This window comes from Notolepis coatsorum (genome assembly GCF_963971535.1).
Source record: "Notolepis coatsorum genome assembly, chromosome: 9".
Classification (NCBI taxonomy): domain Eukaryota; kingdom Metazoa; phylum Chordata; class Actinopteri; order Aulopiformes; family Paralepididae; genus Notolepis; species Notolepis coatsorum.
This window is the reverse complement of record NC_140173.1, coordinates 85,785,835-85,810,864: the sequence shown is the minus strand read 5'-3', so window position 1 is coordinate 85,810,864 and position 25,030 is coordinate 85,785,835.

Sequence of the window (25,030 nt, the reverse complement as noted above, 5' to 3'; positions counted from 1 at the left end):
GTCAACCAGCCAACCAGCCAACCATCCAACCAGTCACCAGCCAACCAGTCACCAGCCAACCAGCCAAACAGGCACCAGCCAAACAACCAGCCAACCAGTCACCAGTCAACCAGTCACCAGTCAACCAGCCAACCAGCCAACAAGTCACCAGCCAACCAGTCAACCAGTCACCAGCCAACCAGTCACCAGCCAACCAGCCACCAGTCACCAGTCAACCAGTCACCATCCAACCAGTCACCAGCCAACCAGCCACCAGTCACCAGCCAACCAGTCACCAGCCACCAGCCAACTTCATGATGTCATTTGTTGCTGCTATTATACTATCAAAGAAAAACAAGCAATACAAAGAATAAAAAAGGAGAAAACCACAACAGTAACAATGGATGTGGGGGATTTTGTTAACACCTCCCTCCCCATGTATCCTCCTTTCCTCACCCCTCACCCAGCAGGGTCAGGGTCAGCTTTTTCCCACAAGCTGACTCCTGAACAAGGACAAGAACAGGAGATAGCCTGTCACCAGTCAACCAGTCACCAGCCAACCAGTCAACCAGTCAACCTGTCACCAGCCAACCAGTCAACCAGTCACCAGCCAACCAACCAACCAGCCACCAGCCAACCAACCAACCAGCCACCAGTCACCAGCCAACCAGTCACCAGCCAACCAGTCAACCAAGTCACCAGCCAACCAGCCAACCTGTCAACCAGTCACCAGTCACCAGCCAACCACTCACCAGCCAACTAGTCACCAGTCACCAGCCAACCAGCCAACCAGTCACCAGCCAACCAGCCAACCAGTCACCAGCCACCAGCCAACCAGTAAACCAGCCATCCACCCAGTCACCAGCCAACAAGTCACCAGCCAACCAGTCAACCAGTCACCAGCCAACCAGTCACCAGCCAACCAGCCACCAGTCACCAGCCAACCAGTCACCAGCCAACCAGTCACCAGCCAACCAGTCACCAGCCACCAGCCAACTTCATGATGTCATTTGTTGCTGCTATTATACTATCAAAGAAAAACAAGCAATACAAAGAATAAAAAAGGAGAAAACCACAACAGTAACAATGGATGTGGGGGATTTTGTTAACACCTCCCTCCCCATGTATCCTCCTTTCCTCACCCCTCACCCAGCAGGGTCAGGGTCAGCTTTTTCCCACAAGCTGACTCCTGAACAAGGACAAGAACAGGAGATAGCCTGACACCAGTCAACCAGTCACCAGCCAACCAGTCAACCTGTCACCAGACAACCAGTCACCAGCCAACCAGTCAACAGTCAACCTGTCACCAGCCAACCAGTCAACCAGTCACCAGCCAACCAGTCAACCTGTCACCAGCCAACCAGTCACCAGCCAACCTGTCAACCAGTCACCAGCCAACCAGCCAACCTGTCAACCAGTCACCAACCAACCAGCCAATCAGTCACCAGTCAACCAGTCACCAACCAACCAGCAAATCATTCACCAGCCAACCTGTCACCAGCCAACCAGTCAACCAGTCACCAACCAACCAGCAAATCAGTCACCAGCCAACCAGTCAACCTGTCACCAGCCAACCAGTCAACCAGTCACCAGCCAACCAGTCAACCAGTCACCAGCCAACCAGCCAACCTGGCAACATGTCACCAGCCAACCAGTCAACCAGTCACCAGCCAACCAGCCAACCTGTCAACCAGTCACCAGTCAACCAGTCAACCAGTCACCAGTCAACCAGTCAACCAGTCACCAGCCAACCAGCCAACCTGACAACCAGTCACCCGTCAACAAGTCACCAACCAACCAGTCAATCAGTCACCAACCAACCAGCCAATCAGTCACCAGCCAACCAGGCACTAGTCAACCAGCCAACCAGTCACCAGCCAACCAGTCACCAGTCAACCAGACAACCAGCCAACCAGCCAACCAACCAGCCAACCAGTCCCCAGTCAACCAGTCACCAGTCCCCAGCCAACCAGCCACCAGTCAACCAGTCACCAGTCACCAGCCAACCAGTCAACCAGCCAACCAACCAGCCAACCAGTCCCCAGTCAACCAGTCACCAGTCACCAGCCAACCAGTCAACCAGCCAACCAACCAACCAGCCAACCAACCAGCCACCAGCCAACCAACCAGCCACCAGCCAACCAGTCAACCAGTCAACCAGCCACCAGCCAACCAACCAACCAGCCACCAGTCACCAGCCAACCAGTCACCAGCCAACAAACAAACAGGCAACCAGCCAACCAGCCAACCAGTCAACCAGTCACCAGCCAACCAGTCACCAGCCAACCAGTCACCAGCCAACAACCAAACAGTCAACCAGCCAACCAGCCAAACAGGCACCAGCCAAACAACCAGCCAACCAGTCACCAGTCAACCAGTCACCAGTCAACCAGCCAACAAGTCACCAGCCAACCAGTTAACCAGTCACCAGCCAACCAGCCACCAGTCACCAGTCAACCAGTCACCATCCAACCAGTCACCAGCCAACCAGTCACCAGCCACCAGCCAACTTCATGATGTCATTTGTTGCTGCTATTATACTATCAAAGAAAAACAAGCAATACAAAGAATAAAAAAGGAGAAAACCACAACAGTAACAATGGAGGTGGGGGATTTTGTTAACACCTCCCTCCCCATGTATCCTCCTTTCCTCACCCCTCACCCAGCAGGGTCAGGGTCAGCTTTTTCCCACAAGCTGACTCATGAACAAGGACAAGAACAGGAGATAGTCTGTCACCAGTCAACCAGTCACCAGCCAACCAGTCAACCAGTCAACCTGTCACCAGCCAACCAGTCACCATCCAACCAGTCAACCAGTCAACATGTCACCAGCCAACCAGTCAACCAGTCACCAGCCAACCAGCCAACCTGTCAACCAGTCACCAACCAACCAGCAAATCATTCACCAGCCAACCAGTCAACCAGTCACCAACCAACCAGCAAATCAGTCACCAGCCAATCAGTCAACCTGTCACCATCCAACGAGTCAACCAGTCACCAGCCAACCAGTCAACCAGTCACCAGCCAACCAGCCAACCTGTCAACATGTCACCAGCCAACCAGTCAACCAGTCACCAGCCAACCAGCCAACCTGTCAACCAGTCACCAGTCAACCAGTCAACCAGTCACCAGTCAACCAGTCAACCAGTCACCAGCCAACCAGCCAACCTGTCAACCAGTCACCCGTCAACATGTCACCAGCCAACCAGTCAACCAGTCACCAGCCAACCAGCCAACCTGTCAACCAGTCACCAGTCAACCAGTCACCAGTCAACCAGTCAACCAGTCACCAGCCAACCAGCCAACCTGTCAACCAGTCACCAGCCAACCAGTCACCAGCCAACCAGTCACCAGCCAACCAGTCACCAGCCACCAGCCAACTTCATGATGTCATTTGTTGCTGCTATTATACTATCAAAGAAAAACAAGCAATACAAAGAATAAAAAAGGAGAAAACCACAACAGTAACAATGGATGTGGGGGATTTTGTTAACACCTCCCTCCCCATGTATCCTCCTTTCCTCACCCCTCACCCAGCAGGGTCAGGGTCAGCTTTTTCCCACAAGCTGACTCCTGAACAAGGACAAGAACAGGAGATAGCCTGTCACCAGTCAACCAGTCACCAGCCAACCAGTCAACCAGTCAACCTGTCACCAGCCAACCAGCCAACCAGTCACCAGCCAACCAGTCAACCAGTCACCAGCCAACCAACCAACCAGCCACCAGCCAACCAACCAACCAGCCACCAGTCACCAGCCACCAGCCAACCAGTCACCAGCCAACCAACCAACCAGTCACCAGCCAACCAGCCACCAGCCAACCAGTCACCAGCCAACCAGTCACCAGTCTCCAGCCAACCAGCCAACCAGTCACCAGCCAACAAGTCACCAGTCACCAGTCAACCAATCACCAGTCACCAGCCACCAGCCAACCAGTCACCAGCCAACTAGTCACCAGTCACCAGCCAACCAGCCAACCAGTCACCAGCCAACTAGTCACCAGTCACCAGCCAACCACCCACCAGTCACCAGCCAACCAGTCACCAGCCAACTAGTCACCAGTCACCAGTCAACCAATCACCAGTCACCAGCCACCAGCCAACCAGTCACCAGCCAACTAGTCACCAGCCAACCACCCACCAGTCACCAGCCAACCAGTCACCAGCCAACCAGCCACCAGCCAACCAGTCACCAGCCAACCAGCCACCAGTCACCAGCCAACCAGCCAACCAGTCACCAGCCAACAAGTCACCAGTCACCAGCCAACCAGTCACCAGCCAACCAGCCAACCAGTCGCCAGCCAACCAACCAGCCAGCCAGTCGCCAGTCAACCAATCACCAGTCACCAGCCCCCAGCCAACCAGTCACCAGCCAACTAGTCACCAGCCAACCAGTCAACCAGTCACCAGTCAACCAGCCAACCAGTCAACCAGCCAACCAGCCAGCCAGCCACCAGTCAACCAGCCAACCAGCCAACCAGCCAGCCAGCCAACCAGCCAACCAGCCACCAGTCACCAGCCAACCAGCCAACCAGCCAACAAGCCAACAGTCAACCAGTCACCAGCCAACCAGTCACCAGTCAACCAGCCAACCAGCCAACCAGTCACCAGCCAACCAACCAACCAGCCACCAGTCACCAGCCAACCAGCCACCAGCCAACCAGTCACCAGCCAACCAGCCACCAGTCACCAGCCAACCAGCCAACCAGTCACCAGCCAACAAGTCACCAGTCACCAGGAAAACCAGTCACAAGCCAACCAGCCAACCAGTCGCCAGCCAACCAACCAGCCAGCCAGTCACCAGTCAACCAATCACCAGTCACCAGCCCCCAGCCAACCAGTCACCAGCCAACTAGTCACCAGTCACCAGCCACCAGCCAACCAGCCACCAGCCAACTAGTCACCAGTCACCAGCCACCAGCCAACCAGTCACCAGCCAACTAGTCAACCAGTCACCAGTCAACCAGCCAACCAGTCACCAGTCAACCAGTCACCAGCCAACCAGTCACCAGTCACCAACCAACCAGCCACCAGCCAACCAGTCAACCAGTCAACCAGCCACCAGTCACCAGCCAACCAGGCACCAGTCAACCAGCCAACCAGTCACCAGCCAACCAGTCACCAGTCAACCAGTCACCAGCCAACCAGCCACCAGTCAACCAGCCAACCAACCAGCCAACCAGTCACCAGCCAACCAGCCAACCAGTCACCAGTCACCAGCCAACCAACCAACCAGTCACCAGTCAACCAGTCACCAACCAACCAGCAAACCAGTCAACCAGTCAACCAGTCACCAGTCAACCAGTCACCAACCAACCAGCCAACCAGTCAACCAGCCAACCAGGCACCAGTCACCAGCCAACCAGCCAACCAGTCAACCAGCCAACCAACCAACCAGCCAACCAACCAGCCACCAGTCACCAGCCAACCAGTCAACCAGTCAACCAGCCACCAGTCACCAGCAAACCAGTCACCAGCCAACAACCAAACAGTCAACCAGACAACCAGCCAACCAGGCAACCAGTCACCAGCCAACCAGCCACCAGCAAAACAACCAGCCAACCAGTCACCAGCCAACCAGCCAAACAACCAGCCAACCAGTCACCAGTCACCAGCCAACCAGTCACCAGCCAACAACCAAACAGTCAACCAGACAACCAGCCAACCAGCCAACCAGTCACCAGCCAACCAGCCACCAGCCAACCAGCCACCAGCCAAACAACCAGCCAACCAGTCACCAGCCAACCAGCCAAACAACCAGCCAACCAGCCAGCCAGCCAGCCACCAGTCAACCAGCCAACCAGCCAACCAGCCAGCCAGCCAACCAGCCAACCAGCCACCAGTCACCAGCCAACCAGCCACCAGTCACCAGCCAACCAGTCACCAGCCAACCAGTCATCAGCCAACCAGTCACCAGCCACCAGCCAACTTCATGATGTCATTTGTTGCTGCTATTATACTATCAAAGAAAAACAAGCAATACAAAGAATAAAAAAGGAGAAAACCACAACAGTAACAATGGATGTGGGGGATTTTGTTAACACCTCCCTCCCCATGTATCCTCCTTTCCTCACCCCTCACCCAGCAGGGTCAGGGTCAGCTTTTTCCCACAAGCTGACTCCTGAACAAGGACAAGAACAGGAGATAGCCTGTCACCAGTCAACCAGTCACCAGCCAACCAGTCAACCAGTCAACCTGTCACCAGCCAACCAGTCAACCAGTCACCAGCCAACCAGTCAACCAGTCACCAGCCAACCAACCAACCAGCCACCAGCCAACCAACCAACCAGCCACCAGTCACCAGCCACCAGCCAACCAGTCACCAGCCAACCAACCAACCAGTCACCAGCCAACCAGCCACCAGCCAACCAGTCACCAGCCAACCAGTCACCAGTCTCCAGCCAACCAGCCAACCAGTCACCAGCCAACAAGTCACCAGTCACCAGTCAACCAATCACCAGTCACCAGCCACCAGCCAACCAGTCACCAGCCAACTAGTCACCAGTCACCAGCCAACCAGCCAACCAGTCACCAGCCAACTAGTCACCAGTCACCAGCCAACCACCCACCAGTCACCAGCCAACCAGTCACCAGCCAACTAGTCACCAGTCACCAGTCAACCAATCACCAGTCACCAGCCACCAGCCAACCAGTCACCAGCCAACTAGTCACCAGTCACCAGCCAACCACCCACCAGCCACCAGCCAACCAGTCACCAGCCAACCAACCAACCAGTCACCAGCCAACCAGCCACCAGCCAACCAGTCACCAGCCAACCAGTCACCAGTCTCCAGCCAACCAGCCAACCAGCCACCAGCCAACCAGTCACCAGCCAACCAGCCACCAGTCACCAGCCAACCAGCCAACCAGTCACCAGCCAACAAGTCACCAGTCACCAGCCAACCAGTCACCAGCCAACCAGCCAACCAGTCGCCAGCCAACCAACCAGCCAGCCAGTCACCAGTCAACCAATCACCAGTCACCAGCCCCCAGCCAACCAGTCACCAGCCAACTAGTCACCAGCCAACCAGTCAACCAGTCACCAGTCAACCAGCCAACCAGTCAACCAGCCAACCAGCCAGCCAGCCACCAGTCAACCAGCCAACCAGCCAGCCAGCCAACCAGCCAACCAGCCACCAGTCACCAGCCAACCAGCCAACCAGCCAACCAGCCACCAGTCAACCAGTCACCAGCCAACCAGTCACCAGTCAACCAGCCAACCAGCCAACCAGTCACCAGCCAACCAACCAACCAGCCACCAGTCACCAGCCAACCAGCCACCAGCCAACCAGTCACCAGCCAACCAGCCACCAGTCACCAGCCAACCAGCCAACCAGTCACCAGCCAACAAGTCACCAGTCACCAGGAAAACCAGTCACAAGCCAACCAGCCAACCAGTCGCCAGCCAACCAACCAGCCAGCCAGTCACCAGTCAACCAATCACCAGTCACCAGCCCCCAGCCAACCAGTCACCAGCCAACTAGTCACCAGTCACCAGCCACCAGCCAACCAGCCACCAGCCAACTAGTCACCAGTCACCAGCCACCAGCCAACCAGTCACCAGCCAACTAGTCAACCAGTCACCAGCCAACCAGCCAACCAGTCACCAGTCAACCAGTCACCAGCCAACCAGTCACCAGTCACCAACCAACCAGCCACCAGCCAACCAGTCAACCAGTCAACCAGCCACCAGTCACCAGCCAACCAGTCACCAGCCAACAACCAAACAGTCAACCAGCCAACCAGTCAACCAGTCACCAGCCAACCAGTCACCAGCCAACCAGCCACCAGCCAAACAACCAGCCAACCAGTCACCAGCCAACCAGCCAAACAACCAGCCAACCAGTCACCAGTCAACCAGTCACCAGTCAACCAGCCAACCAGCCAACCAGTCACCAGCCAACCAACCAACCAGCCACCAGTCACCAGCCAACCAGTCACCAGCCAACCAGCCACCAGCCAACCAGTCACCAGCCAACCAGCCACCAGTCACCAGCCAACCAGCCAACCAGTCACCAGCCAACAAGTCAACAGTCACCAGCCAACCAGTCACCAGCCAACCAGCCAACCAGTCCCCAGCCAACCAACCAGCCAGCCAGTCACCAGTCAACCAATCACCAGTCACCAGCCCCCAGCCAACCAGTCACCAGCCACCAGCCAACCAGTCACCAGCCAACTAGTCACCAGTCACCAGCCAACCAGTCAACCAGTCACCAGTCAACCAGCCAACCAGTCAACCAGCCAACCAGCCAGCCAGCCAACCAGCCACCAGTCAACCAGCCAACCAGCCAACCAGCCAACCAGCCAACCAGCCACCAGTCACCAGCCAACCAGCCACCAGTCACCAGCCAACCAGTCACCAGCCAACCAGTCACCAGCCAACCAGTCACCAGCCAACCAGTCACCAGCCACCAGCCAACTTCATGATGTCATTTGTTGCTGCTATTATACTATCAAAGAAAAACAAGCAATACAAAGAATAAAAAAGGAGAAAACCACAACAGTAACAATGGATGTGGGGGATTTTGTTAACACATCCCTCCCCATGTATCCTCCTTTCCTCACCCCTCACCCAGCAGGGTCAGGGTCAGCTTTTTCCCACAAGCTGACTCCTGAACAAGGACAAGAACAGGAGATAGCCTGTCACCAGTCAACCAGTCACCAGCCAACCAGTCAACCAGTCAACCTGTCACCAGCCAACCAGTCAACCAGTCACCAGCCAACCAACCAACCAGCCACCAGCCAACCAACCAACCAGCCACCAGTCACCAGCCAACCAGTCACCAGCCAACCAAGTCACCAGCCAACCAGCCAACCTGTCAACCAGTCATCAGCCACCAGCCAACTAGTCACCAGTCACCAGTCACCAGCCAACCACTCACCAGCCAACTAGTCACCAGTCACCAGCCAACCAGCCAACCAGTCACCAGCCAACCAGCCAACCAGTCACCAGCCACCAACCAACCAGTAAACCAGCCATCCACCCAGTCACCAGCCAACAAGTCACCAGCCAACCAGTCAACTAGTCACCAGCCAACCAGTCACCAGCCAACCAGCCACCAGTCACCAGCCAACCAGTCACCAGCCAACCAGTCACCAGCCAACCAGTCACCAGCCACCAGCCAACTTCATGATGCCATTTGTTGCTGCTATTATACTATCAAAGAAAAACAAGCAATACAAAGAATAAAAAAGGAGAAAACCACAACAGTAACAATGGATGTGGGGGATTTTGTTAACACCTCCCTCCCCATGTATCCTCCTTTCCTCACCCCTCACCCAGCAGGGTCAGGGTCAGCTTTTTCCCACAAGCTGACTCCTGAACAAGGACAAGAACAGGAGATAGCCTGACACCAGTCAACCAGTCACCAGCCAACCAGTCAACCTGTCACCAGACAACCAGTCACCAGCCAACCAGTCAACAGTCAACCTGTCACCAGCCAACCAGTCAACCAGTCACCAGCCAACCAGTCAACCAGTCACCAGCCAACCAGCCAACCTGTCAACCAGTCACCAACCAACCAGCCAATCAGTCACCAGTCAACCAGTCACCAACCAACCAGCAAATCATTCACCAGCCAACCTGTCACCAGCCAACCAGTCAACCAGTCACCAACCAACCAGCAAATCAGTCACCAGCCAACCAGTCAACCTGTCACCAGCCAACCAGTCAACCAGTCACCAGCCAACCAGTCAACCAGTCACCAGCCAACCAGCCAACCTGTCAACATGTCACCAGCCAACCAGTCAACCAGTCACCAGCCAACCAGCCAACCTGTCAACCAGTCACCAGTCAACCAGTCAACCAGTCACCAGTCAACCAGTCAACCAGTCACCAGCCAACCAGCCAACCTGACAACCAGTCACCCGTCAACAAGTCACCAACCAACCAGTCAATCAGTCACCAACCAACCAGCCAATCAGTCACCAGCCAACCAGGCACTAGTCAACCAGCCAACCAGTCACCAGCCAACCAGTCACCAGTCAACCAGACAACCAGCCAACCAGCCAACCAACCAGCCAACCAGTCCCCAGTCAACCAGTCACCAGTCCCCAGCCAACCAGCCACCAGTCAACCAGTCACCAGTCACCAGCCAACCAGCCAACCAGTCAACCAGCCAACCAACCAGCCAACCAGTCCCCAGTCAACCAGTCACCAGTCACCAGCCAACCAGTCAACCAGCCAACCAACCAACCAGCCAACCAACCAGCCACCAGCCAACCAACCAGCCACCAGCCAACCAGTCAACCAGTCAACCAGCCACCAGCCAACCAACCAACCAGCCACCAGTCACCAGCCAACCAGTCACCAGCCAACAAACAAACAGGCAACCAGCCAACCAGCCAACCAGTCAACCAGTCACCAGTCAACCAGACAACCAGCCAACCAACCAGCCAACCAGTCCCCAGTCAACCAGTCACCAGTCACCAGCCAACCAGCCACCAGTCAACCAGTCACCAGTCACCAGCCAACCAGCCAACCAGTCAACCAACCAGCCAACCAGTCCCCAGTCAACCAGTCACCAGTCACCAGCCAACCAGTCAACCAGCCAACCAACCAACCAGCCAACCAACCAGCCACCAGCCAACCAACCAGCCACCAGCCAACCAGTCAACCAGTCAACCAGCCACCAGCCAACCAACCAACCAGCCACCAGTCACCAGCCAACCAGTCACCAGCCAACAACCAAACAGTCAACCAGCCAACCAGCCAACCAGTCAACCAGTCACCAGCCAACCAGTCACCAGCCAACAACCAAACAGTCAACCAGCCAACCAGCCAACCATCCAACCAGTCACCAGCCAACCAGTCACCAGCCAACCAGCCAAACAGGCACCAGCCAAACAACCAGCCAACCAGTCACCAGTCAACCAGTCACCAGTCAACCAGCCAACCAGCCAACAAGTCACCAGCCAACCAGTCAACCAGTCACCAGCCAACCAGTCACCAGCCAACCAGCCACCAGTCACCAGTCAACCAGTCACCATCCAACCAGTCACCAGCCAACCAGCCACCAGTCACCAGCCAACCAGTCACCAGCCACCAGCCAACTTCATGATGTCATTTGTTGCTGCTATTATACTATCAAAGAAAAACAAGCAATACAAAGAATAAAAAAGGAGAAAACCACAACAGTAACAATGGATGTGGGGGATTTTGTTAACACCTCCCTCCCCATGTATCCTCCTTTCCTCACCCCTCACCCAGCAGGGTCAGGGTCAGCTTTTTCCCACAAGCTGACTCCTGAACAAGGACAAGAACAGGAGATAGCCTGTCACCAGTCAACCAGTCACCAGCCAACCAGTCAACCAGTCAACCTGTCACCAGCCAACCAGTCAACCAGTCACCAGCCAACCAACCAACCAGCCACCAGCCAACCAACCAACCAGCCACCAGTCACCAGCCAACCAGTCACCAGCCAACCAGTCAACCAAGTCACCAGCCAACCAGCCAACCTGTCAACCAGTCATCAGCCACCAGCCAACTAGTCACCAGTCACCAGTCACCAGCCAACCACTCACCAGCCAACTAGTCACCAGTCACCAGCCAACCAGCCAACCAGTCACCAGCCAACCAGCCAACCAGTCACCAGCCACCAGCCAACCAGTAAACCAGCCATCCACCCAGTCACCAGCCAACAAGTCACCAGCCAACCAGTCAACCAGTCACCAGCCAACCAGTCACCAGCCAACCAGCCACCAGTCACCAGCCAACCAGTCACCAGCCAACCAGTCACCAGCCAACCAGTCACCAGCCACCAGCCAACTTCATGATGTCATTTGTTGCTGCTATTATACTATCAAAGAAAAACAAGCAATACAAAGAATAAAAAAGGAGAAAACCACAACAGTAACAATGGATGTGGGGGATTTTGTTAACACCTCCCTCCCCATGTATCCTCCTTTCCTCACCCCTCACCCAGCAGGGTCAGGGTCAGCTTTTTCCCACAAGCTGACTCCTGAACAAGGACAAGAACAGGAGATAGCCTGACACCAGTCAACCAGTCACCAGCCAACCAGTCAACCTGTCACCAGACAACCAGTCACCAGCCAACCAGTCAACAGTCAACCTGTCACCAGCCAACCAGTCAACCAGTCACCAGCCAACCAGTCAACCTGTCACCAGCCAACCAGTCACCAGCCAACCTGTCAACCAGTCACCAGCCAACCAGCCAACCTGTCAACCAGTCACCAACCAACCAGCCAATCAGTCACCAGTCAACCAGTCACCAACCAACCAGCAAATCATTCACCAGCCAACCTGTCACCAGCCAACCAGTCAACCAGTCACCAACCAACCAGCAAATCAGTCACCAGCCAACCAGTCAACCTGTCACCAGCCAACCAGTCAACCAGTCACCAGCCAACCAGTCAACCAGTCACCAGCCAACCAGCCAACCTGGCAACATGTCACCAGCCAACCAGTCAACCAGTCACCAGCCAACCAGCCAACCTGTCAACCAGTCACCAGTCAACCAGTCAACCAGTCACCAGTCAACCAGTCAACCAGTCACCAGCCAACCAGCCAACCTGACAACCAGTCACCCGTCAACAAGTCACCAACCAACCAGTCAATCAGTCACCAACCAACCAGCCAATCAGTCACCAGCCAACCAGGCACTAGTCAACCAGCCAACCAGTCACCAGCCAACCAGTCAACCAACCAGCCAACCAGTCCCCAGTCAACCAGTCACCAGTCCCCAGCCAACCAGCCACCAGTCAACCAGTCACCAGTCACCAGCCAACCAGTCAACCAGCCAACCAACCAGCCAACCAGTCCCCAGTCAACCAGTCACCAGTCACCAGCCAACCAGTCAACCAGCCAACCAACCAACCAGCCAACCAACCAGCCACCAGCCAACCAACCAGCCACCAGCCAACCAGTCAACCAGCCACCAGCCAACCAACCAACCAGCCACCAGTCACCAGCCAACCAGTCACCAGCCAACAAACAAACAGGCAACCAGCCAACCAGCCAACCAGTCAACCAGTCACCAGCCAACCAGTCACCAGCCAACCAGTCACCAGCCAACAACCAAACAGTCAACCAGCCAACCAGCCAAACAGGCACCAGCCAAACAACCAGCCAACCAGTCACCAGTCAACCAGTCACCAGTCAACCAGCCAACCAGCCAACAAGTCACCAGCCAACCAGTTAACCAGTCACCAGCCAACCAGCCACCAGTCACCAGTCAACCAGTCACCATCCAACCAGTCACCAGCCAACCAGTCACCAGCCACCAGCCAACTTCATGATGTCATTTGTTGCTGCTATTATACTATCAAAGAAAAACAAGCAATACAAAGAATAAAAAAGGAGAAAACCACAACAGTAACAATGGAGGTGGGGGATTTTGTTAACACCTCCCTCCCCATGTATCCTCCTTTCCTCACCCCTCACCCAGCAGGGTCAGGGTCAGCTTTTTCCCACAAGCTGACTCATGAACAAGGACAAGAACAGGAGATAGTCTGTCACCAGTCAACCAGTCACCAGCCAACCAGTCAACCAGTCAACCTGTCACCAGCCAACCAGTCACCATCCAACCAGTCAACCAGTCAACATGTCACCAGCCAACCAGTCAACCAGTCACCAGCCAACCAGCCAACCTGTCAACCAGTCACCAACCAACCAGCAAATCATTCACCAGCCAACCAGTCAACCAGTCACCAACCAACCAGCAAATCAGTCACCAGCCAATCAGTCAACCTGTCACCATCCAACGAGTCAACCAGTCACCAGCCAACCAGTCAACCAGTCACCAGCCAACCAGCCAACCTGTCAACATGTCACCAGCCAACCAGTCAACCAGTCACCAGCCAACCAGCCAACCTGTCAACCAGTCACCAGTCAACCAGTCAACCAGTCACCAGTCAACCAGTCAACCAGTCACCAGCCAACCAGCCAACCTGTCAACCAGTCACCCGTCAACATGTCACCAGCCAACCAGTCAACCAGTCACCAGCCAACCAGCCAACCTGTCAACCAGTCACCAGTCAACCAGTCACCAGTCAACCAGTCAACCAGTCACCAGCCAACCAGCCAACCTGTCAACCAGTCACCAGCCAACCAGTCACCAGCCAACCAGTCACCAGCCAACCAGTCACCAGCCACCAGCCAACTTCATGATGTCATTTGTTGCTGCTATTATACTATCAAAGAAAAACAAGCAATACAAAGAATAAAAAAGGAGAAAACCACAACAGTAACAATGGATGTGGGGGATTTTGTTAACACCTCCCTCCCCATGTATCCTCCTTTCCTCACCCCTCACCCAGCAGGGTCAGGGTCAGCTTTTTCCCACAAGCTGACTCCTGAACAAGGACAAGAACAGGAGATAGCCTGTCACCAGTCAACCAGTCACCAGCCAACCAGTCAACCAGTCAACCTGTCACCAGCCAACCAGCCAACCAGTCACCAGCCAACCAGTCAACCAGTCACCAGCCAACCAACCAACCAGCCACCAGCCAACCAACCAACCAGCCACCAGTCACCAGCCACCAGCCAACCAGTCACCAGCCAACCAACCAACCAGTCACCAGCCAACCAGCCACCAGCCAACCAGTCACCAGCCAACCAGTCACCAGTCTCCAGCCAACCAGCCAACCAGTCACCAGCCAACAAGTCACCAGTCACCAGTCAACCAATCACCAGTCACCAGCCACCAGCCAACCAGTCACCAGCCAACTAGTCACCAGTCACCAGCCAACCAGCCAACCAGTCACCAGCCAACTAGTCACCAGTCACCAGCCAACCACCCACCAGTCACCAGCCAACCACTCACCAGCCAACTAGTCACCAGTCACCAGTCAACCAATCACCAGTCACCAGCCACCAGCCAACCAGTCACCAGCCAACTAGTCACCAGCCAACCACCCACCAGTCACCAGCCAACCAGTCACCAGCCAACCAGCCACCAGCCAACCAGTCACCAGCCAACCAGCCACCAGTCACCAGCCAACCAGCCAACCAGTCACCAGCCAACAAGTCACCAGTCACCAGCCAACCAGTCACCAGCCAACCAGCCAACCAGTCGCCAGCCAACCAACCAGCCAGCCAGTCACCAGTCAACCAATCACCAGTCACCAGCCCCCAGCCAACCAGTCACCAGCCAACTAGTCACCAGCCAACCAGTCAACCAGTCACCAGTCAACCAGCCAACCAGTCAACCAGCCAACCAGCCAGCCAGCCACCAGTCAACCAGCCAACCAGCCAACCAGCCAGCCAGCCAACCAGCCAACCAGCCACCAGTCACCAGCCAACCAGCCAACCAGCCAACAAGCCAACAGTCAACCAGTCACCAGCCAACCAGTCACCAGTCAACCAGCCAACCAGCCAACCAGTCACCAGCCAACCAACCAACCAGCCACCAGTCACCAGCCAACCAGCCACCAGCCAACCAGTCACCAGCCAACCAGCCACCAGTCACCAGCCAACCAGCCAACCAGTCACCAGCCAACAAGTCACCAGTCACCAGGAAAACCAGTCACAAGCCAACCAGCCAACCAGTCGCCAGCCAACCAACCAGCCAGCCAGTCACCAGTCAACCAATCACCAGTCACCAGCCCCCAGCCAACCAGTCACCAGCCAACTAGTCACCAGTCACCAGCCACCAGCCAACCAGCCACCAGCCAACTAGTCACCAGTCACCAGCCACCAGCCAACCAGTCACCAGCCAACTAGTCAACCAGTCACCAGTCAACCAGCCAACCAGTCACCAGTCAACCAGTCACCAGCCAACCAGTCACCAGTCACCAACCAACCAGCCACCAGCCAACCAGTCAACCAGTCAACCAGCCACCAGTCACCAGCCAACCAGGCACCAGTCAACCAGCCAACCAGTCACCAGCCAACCAGTCACCAGTCAACCAGTCACCAGCCAACCAGCCACCAGTCAACCAGCCAACCAACCAGCCAACCAGTCACCAGCCAACCAGCCAACCAGTCACCAGTCACCAGCCAACCAACCAACCAGTCACCAGTCAACCAGTCACCAACCAACCAGCAAACCAGTCAACCAGTCAACCAGTCACCAGTCAACCAGTCACCAACCAACCAGCCAACCAGTCAACCAGCCAACCAGTCACCAGTCACCAGCCAACCAGCCAACCAGTCAACCAGCCAACCAACCAACCAGCCAACCAACCAGCCACCAGTCACCAGCCAACCAGTCAACCAGTCAACCAGCCACCAGTCACCAGCCAACCAGTCACCAGCCAACAACCAAACAGTCAACCAGACAACCAGCCAACCAGGCAACCAGTCACCAGCCAACCAGCCACCAGCAAAACAACCAGCCAACCAGTCACCAGCCAACCAGCCAAACAACCAGCCAACCAGTCACCAGTCACCAGCCAACCAGTCACCAGCCAACAACCAAACAGTCAACCAGACAACCAGCCAACCAGCCAACCAGTCACCAGCCAACCAGCCACCAGCCAACCAGCCACCAGCCAAACAACCAGCCAACCAGTCACCAGCCAACCAGCCAAACAACCAGCCAACCAGCCAGCCAGCCAGCCAACCAGCCACCAGTCAACCAGCCAACCAGCCAGCCAACCAGCCAACCAGCCACCAGTCACCAGCCAACCAGCCACCAGTCACCAGCCAACCAGTCACCAGCCAACCAGTCATCAGCCAACCAGTCACCAGCCACCAGCCAACTTCATGATGTCATTTGTTGCTGCTATTATACTATCAAAGAAAAACAAGCAATACAAAGAATAAAAAAGGAGAAAACCACAACAGTAACAATGGATGTGGGGGATTTTGTTAACACCTCCCTCCCCATGTATCCTCCTTTCCTCACCCCTCACCCAGCAGGGTCAGGGTCAGCTTTTTCCCACAAGCTGACTCCTGAACAAGGACAAGAACAGGAGATAGCCTGTCACCAGTCAACCAGTCACCAGCCAACCAGTCAACCAGTCAACCTGTCACCAGCCAACCAGTCAACCAGTCACCAGCCAACCAGTCAACCAGTCACCAGCCAACCAACCAACCAGCCACCAGCCAACCAACCAACCAGCCACCAGTCACCAGCCACCAGCCAACCAGTCACCAGCCAACCAACCAACCAGTCACCAGCCAACCAGCCACCAGCCAACCAGTCACCAGCCAACCAGTCACCAGTCTCCAGCCAACCAGCCAACCAGTCACCAGCCAACAAGTCACCAGTCACCAGTCAACCAATCACCAGTCACCAGCCACCAGCCAACCAGTCACCAGCCAACTAGTCACCAGTCACCAGCCAACCAGCCAACCAGTCACCAGCCAACTAGTCACCAGTCACCAGCCAACCACCCACCAGTCACCAGCCAACCACTCACCAGCCAACTAGTCACCAGTCACCAGTCAACCAATCACCAGTCACCAGCCACCAGCCAACCAGTCACCAGCCAACTAGTCACCAGCCAACCACCCACCAGTCACCAGCCAACCAGTCACCAGCCAACCAGCCACCAGCCAACCAGTCACCAGCCAACCAGCCACCAGTCACCAGCCAACCAGCCAACCAGTCACCAGCCAACAAGTCACCAGTCACCAGCCAACCAGTCACCAGCCAACCAGCCAACCAGTCGCCAGCCAACCAACCAGCCAGCCAGTCACCAGTCAACCAATCACCAGTCACCAGCCCCCAGCCAACCAGTCACCAGCCAACTAGTCACCAGCCAACCAGTCAACCAGTCACCAGTCAACCAGCCAACCAGTCAACCAGCCAACCAGCCAGCCAGCCACCAGTCAACCAGCCAACCAGCCAACCAGCCAGCCAGCCAACCAGCCAACCAGCCACCAGTCACCAGCCAACCAGCCAACCAGCCAACAAGCCAACAGTCAACCAGTCACCAGCCAACCAGTCACCAGTCAACCAGCCAACCAGCCAACCAGTCACCAGCCAACCAACCAACCAGCCACCAGTCACCAGCCAACCAGCCACCAGCCAACCAGTCACCAGCCAACCAGCCACCAGTCACCAGCCAACCAGCCAACCAGTCACCAGCCAACAAGTCACCAGTCACCAGGAAAACCAGTCACAAGCCAACCAGCCAACCAGTCGCCAGCCAACCAACCAGCCAGCCAGTCACCAGTCAACCAATCACCAGTCACCAGCCCCCAGCCAACCAGTCACCAGCCAACTAGTCACCAGTCACCAGCCACCAGCCAACCAGCCACCAGCCAACTAGTCACCAGTCACCAGCCACCAGCCAACCAGTCACCAGCCAACTAGTCAACCAGTCACCAGTCAACCAGCCAACCAGTCACCAGTCAACCAGTCACCAGCCAACCAGTCACCAGTCACCAACCAACCAGCCACCAGCCAACCAGTCAACCAGTCAACCAGCCACCAGTCACCAGCCAACCAGGCACCAGTCAACCAGCCAACCAGTCACCAGCCAACCAGTCACCAGTCAACCAGTCACCAGCCAACCAGCCACCAGTCAACCAGCCAACCAACCAGCCAACCAGTCACCAGCCAACCAGCCAACCAGTCACCAGTCACCAGCCAACCAACCAACCAGTCACCAGTCAACCAGTCACCAACCAACCAGCAAACCAGTCAACCAGTCAACCAGTCACCAGTCAACCAGTCACCAACCAACCAGCCAACCAGTCAACCAGCCAACCAGTCACCAGTCACCAGCCAACCAGCCAACCAGTCAACCAGCCAACCAACCAACCAGCCAACCAACCAGCCACCAGTCACCAGCCAACCAGTCAACCAGTCAACCAGCCACCAGTCACCAGCCAACCAGTCACCAGCCAACAACCAAACAGTCAACCAGACAACCAGCCAACCAGGCAACCAGTCACCAGCCAACCAGCCACCAGCAAAACAACCAGCCAACCAGTCACCAACCAACCAGCCAAACAACCAGCCAACCAGTCACCAGTCACCAGCCAACCAGTCACCAGCCAACAACCAAACAGTCAACCAGACAACCAGCCAACCAGCCAACCAGTCACCAGCCAACCAGCCACCAGCCAACCAGCCACCAGCCAAACAACCAGCCAACCAGTCACCAGCCAACCAGCCAAACAACCAGCCAACCAGCCAGCCAGCCAGCCAGCCAGCCACCAGTCAACCAGCCAACCAGCCAGCCAACCAGCCAACCAGCCACCAGTCACCAGCCAACCAGCCACCAGTCACCAGCCAACCAGTCACCAGCCAACCAGTCATCAGCCAACCAGTCACCAGCCACCAGCCAACTTCATGATGTCATTTGTTGCTGCTATTATACTATCAAAGAAAAACAAGCAATACAAAGAATAAAAAAGGAGAAAACCACAACAGTAACAATGGATGTGGGGGATTTTGTTAACACCTCCCTCCCCATGTATCCTCCTTTCCTCACCCCTCACCCAGCAGGGTCAGGGTCAGCTTTTTCCCACAAGCTGACTCCTGAACAAGGACAAGAACAGGAGATAGCCTGTCACCAGTCAACCAGTCACCAGCCAACCAGTCAACCAGTCAACCTGTCACCAGCCAACCAGTCAACCAGTCACCAGCCAACCAGTCAACCAGTCACCAGCCAACCAACCAACCAGCCACCAGCCAACCAACCAACCAGCCACCAGTCACCAGCCACCAGCCAACCAGTCACCAGCCAACCAACCAACCAGTCACCAGCCAACCAGCCACCAGCCAACCAGTCACCAGCCAACCAGTCACCAGTGTCCAGCCAACCAGCCAACCAGTCACCAGCCAACAAGTCACCAGTCACCAGTCAACCAATCACCAGTCACCAGCCACCAGCCAACCAGTCACCAGCCAACTAGTCACCAGTCACCAGCCAACCAGCCAACCAGTCACCAGCCAACTAGTCACCAGTCACCAGCCAACCACCCACCAGTCACCAGCCAACCAGTCACCAGCCAACTAGTCACCAGTCACCAGTCAACCAATCACCAGTCACCAGCCACCAGCCAACCAGTCACCAGCCAACTAGTCACCAGTCACCAGCCAACCACCCACCAGCCACCAGCCAACCAGTCACCAGCCAACCAACCAACCAGTCACCAGCCAACCAGCCACCAGCCAACCAGTCACCAGCCAACCAGTCACCAGTCTCCAGCCAACCAGCCAACCAGCCACCAGCCAACCAGTCACCAGCCAACCAGCCACCAGTCACCAGCCAACCAGCCAACCAGTCACCAGCCAACAAGTCACCAGTCACCAGCCAACCAGTCACCAGCCAACCAGCCAACCAGTCGCCAGCCAACCAACCAGCCAGCCAGTCACCAGTCAACCAATCACCAGTCACCAGCCCCCAGCCAACCAGTCACCAGCCAACTAGTCACCAGCCAACCAGTCAACCAGTCACCAGTCAACCAGCCAACCAGTCAACCAGCCAACCAGCCAGCCAGCCACCAGTCAACCAGCCAACCAGCCAGCCAGCCAACCAGCCAACCAGCCACCAGTCACCAGCCAACCAGCCAACCAGCCAACCAGCCACCAGTCAACCAGTCACCAGCCAACCAGTCACCAGTCAACCAGCCAACCAGCCAACCAGTCACCAGCCAACCAACCAACCAGCCACCAGTCACCAGCCAACCAGCCACCAGCCAACCAGTCACCAGCCAACCAGCCACCAGTCACCAGCCAACCAGCCAACCAGTCACCAGCCAACAAGTCACCAGTCACCAGGAAAACCAGTCACAAGCCAACCAGCCAACCAGTCGCCAGCCAACCAACCAGCCAGCCAGTCACCAGTCAACCAATCACCAGTCACCAGCCCCCAGCCAACCAGTCACCAGCCAACTAGTCACCAGTCACCAGCCACCAGCCAACCAGCCACCAGCCAACTAGTCACCAGTCACCAGCCACCAGCCAACCAGTCACCAGCCAACTAGTCAACCAGTCACCAGCCAACCAGCCAACCAGTCACCAGTCAACCAGTCACCAGCCAACCAGTCACCAGTCACCAACCAACCAGCCACCAGCCAACCAGTCAACCAGTCAACCAGCCACCAGTCACCAGCCAACCAGTCACCAGCCAACAACCAAACAGTCAACCAGCCAACCAGTCAACCAGTCACCAGCCAACCAGTCACCAGCCAACCAGCCACCAGCCAAACAACCAGCCAACCAGTCACCAGCCAACCAGCCAAACAACCAGCCAACCAGTCACCAGTCAACCAGTCACCAGTCAACCAGCCAACCAGCCAACCAGTCACCAGCCAACCAACCAACCAGCCACCAGTCACCAGCCAACCAGTCACCAGCCAACCAGCCACCAGCCAACCAGTCACCAGCCAACCAGCCACCAGTCACCAGCCAACCAGCCAACCAGTCACCAGCCAACAAGTCAACAGTCACCAGCCAACCAGTCACCAGCCAACCAGCCAACCAGTCCCCAGCCAACCAACCAGCCAGCCAGTCACCAGTCAACCAATCACCAGTCACCAGCCCCCAGCCAACCAGTCACCAGCCACCAGCCAACCAGTCACCAGCCAACTAGTCACCAGTCACCAGCCAACCAGTCAACCAGTCACCAGTCAACCAGCCAACCAGTCAACCAGCCAACCAGCCAGCCAGCCAACCAGCCACCAGTCAACCAGCCAACCAGCCAACCAGCCACCAGTCACCAGCCAACCAGCCACCAGTCACCAGCCAACCAGTCACCAGCCAACCAGTCACCAGCCAACCAGTCACCAGCCAACCAGTCACCAGCCACCAGCCAACTTCATGATGTCATTTGTTGCTGCTATTATACTATCAAAGAAAAACAAGCAATACAAAGAATAAAAAAGGAGAAAACCACAACAGTAACAATGGATGTGGGGGATTTTGTTAACACATCCCTCCCCATGTATCCTCCTTTCCTCACCCCTCACCCAGCAGGGTCAGGGTCAGCTTTTTCCCACAAGCTGACTCCTGAACAAGGACAAGAACAGGAGATAGCCTGTCACCAGTCAACCAGTCACCAGCCAACCAGTCAACCAGTCAACCTGTCACCAGCCAACCAGTCAACCAGTCACCAGCCAACCAACCAACCAGCCACCAGCCAACCAACCAACCAGCCACCAGTCACCAGCCAACCAGTCACCAGCCAACCAAGTCACCAGCCAACCAGCCAACCTGTCAACCAGTCATCAGCCACCAGCCAACTAGTCACCAGTCACCAGTCACCAGCCAACCACTCACCAGCCAACTAGTCACCAGTCACCAGCCAACCAGCCAACCAGTCACCAGCCAACCAGCCAACCAGTCACCAGCCACCAACCAACCAGTAAACCAGCCATCCACCCAGTCACCAGCCAACAAGTCACCAGCCAACCAGTCAACTAGTCACCAGCCAACCAGTCACCAGCCAACCAGCCACCAGTCACCAGCCAACCAGTCACCAGCCAACCAGTCACCAGCCAACCAGTCACCAGCCACCAGCCAACTTCATGATGTCATTTGTTGCTGCTATTATACTATCAAAGAAAAACAAGCAATACAAAGAATAAAAAAGGAGAAAACCACAACAGTAACAATGGATGTGGGGGATTTTGTTAACACCTCCCTCCCCATGTATCCTCCTTTCCTCACCCCTCACCCAGCAGGGTCAGGGTCAGCTTTTTCCCACAAGCTGACTCCTGAACAAGGACAAGAACAGGAGATAGCCTGACACCAGTCAACCAGTCACCAGCCAACCAGTCAACCTGTCACCAGACAACCAGTCACCAGCCAACCAGTCAACAGTCAACCTGTCACCAGCCAACCAGTCAACCAGTCACCAGCCAACCAGTCAACCAGTCACCAGCCAACCAGCCAACCTGTCAACCAGTCACCAACCAACCAGCCAATCAGTCACCAGTCAACCAGTCACCAACCAACCAGCAAATCATTCACCAGCCAACCTGTCACCAGCCAACCAGTCAACCAGTCACCAACCAACCAGCAAATCAGTCACCAGCCAACCAGTCAACCTGTCACCAGCCAACCAGTCAACCAGTCACCAGCCAACCAGTCAACCAGTCACCAGCCAACCAGCCAACCTGTCAACATGTCACCAGCCAACCAGTCAACCAGTCACCAGCCAACCAGCCAACCTGTCAACCAGTCACCAGTCAACCAGTCAACCAGTCACCAGTCAACCAGTCAACCAGTCACCAGCCAACCAGCCAACCTGACAACCAGTCACCCGTCAACAAGTCACCAACCAACCAGTCAATCAGTCACCAACCAACCAGCCAATCAGTCACCAGCCAACCAGGCACTAGTCAACCAGCCAACCAGTCACCAGCCAACCAGTCACCAGTCAACCAGACAACCAGCCAACCAGCCAACCAACCAGCCAACCAGTCCCCAGTCAACCAGTCACCAGTCCCCAGCCAACCAGCCACCAGTCAACCAGTCACCAGTCACCAGCCAACCAGCCAACCAGTCAACCAGCCAACCAACCAGCCAACCAGTCCCCAGTCAACCAGTCACCAGTCACCAGCCAACCAGTCAACCAGCCAACCAACCAACCAGCCAACCAACCAGCCACCAGCCAACCAACCAGCCACCAGCCAACCAGTCAACCAGTCAACCAGCCACCAGCCAACCAACCAACCAGCCACCAGTCACCAGCCAACCAGTCACCAGCCAACAAACAAACAGGCAACCAGCCAACCAGCCAACCAGTCAACCAGTCACCAGCCAACCAGTCACCAGCCAACCAGTCACCAGCCAACAACCAAACAGTCAACCAGCCAACCAGCCAAACAGGCACCAGCCAAACAACCAGCCAACCAGTCACCAGTCAACCAGTCACCAGTCAACCAGCCAACCAGCCAACAAGTCACCAGCCAACCAGTCAACCAGTCACCAGCCAACCAGCCACCAGTCACCAGTCAACCAGTCACCATCCAACCAGTCACCAGCCAACCAGTCACCAGCCACCAGCCAACTTCATGATGTCATTTGTTGCTGCTATTATACTATCAAAGAAAAACAAGCAATACAAATAATAAAAAAGGAGAAAACCACAACAGTAACAATGGAGGTGGGGGATTTTGTTAACACCTCCCTCCCCATGTATCCTCCTTTCCTCACCCCTCACCCAGCAGGGTCAGGGTCAGCTTTTTCCCACAAGCTGACTCATGAACAAGGACAAGAACAGGAGATAGCCTGTCACCAGTCAACCAGTCACCAGCCAACCAGTCAACCAGTCAACCTGTCACCAGCCAACCAGTCACCAGCCAACCAGTCAACCAGTCAACATGTCACCAGCCAACCAGTCAACCAGTCACCAGCCAACCAGCCAACCTGTCAACCAGTCACCAACCAACCAGCAAATCATTCACCAGCCAACCAGTCAACCAGTCACCAACCAACCAGCAAATCAGTCACCAGCCAATCAGTCAACCTGTCACCAGCCAACCAGTCAACCAGTCACCAGCCAACCAGTCAACCAGTCACCAGCCAACCAGCCAACCTGTCAACATGCCACCAGCCAACCAGTCAACCAGTCACCAGCCAACCAGCCAACCTGTCAACCAGTCACCAGTCAACCAGTCAACCAGTCACCAGTCAACCAGTCAACCAGTCACCAGCCAACCAGCCAACCTGTCAACCAGTCACCCGTCAACATGTCACCAGCCAACCAGTCAACCAGTCACCAGCCAACCAGCCAACCTGTCAACCAGTCACCAGTCAACCAGTCACCAGTCAACCAGTCAACCAGTCACCAGCCAACCAGCCAACCTGTCAACCAGTCACCAGCCAACCAGTCACCAGCCAACCAGTCACCAGCCAACCAGTCACCAGCCACCAGCCAACTTCATGATGTCATTTGTTGCTGCTATTATACTATCAAAGAAAAACAAGCAATACAAAGAATAAAAAAGGAGAAAACCACAACAGTAACAATGGATGTGGGGGATTTTGTTAACACCTCCCTCCCCATGTATCCTCCTTTCCTCACCCCTCACCCAGCAGGGTCAGGGTCAGCTTTTTCCCACAAGCTGACTCCTGGACAAGAACAGGAGATAGCCTGTCACCAGTCAACCAGTCACCAGCCAACCAGTCAACCAGTCAACCTGTCACCAGCCAACCAGCCAACCAGTCACCAGCCAACCAGTCA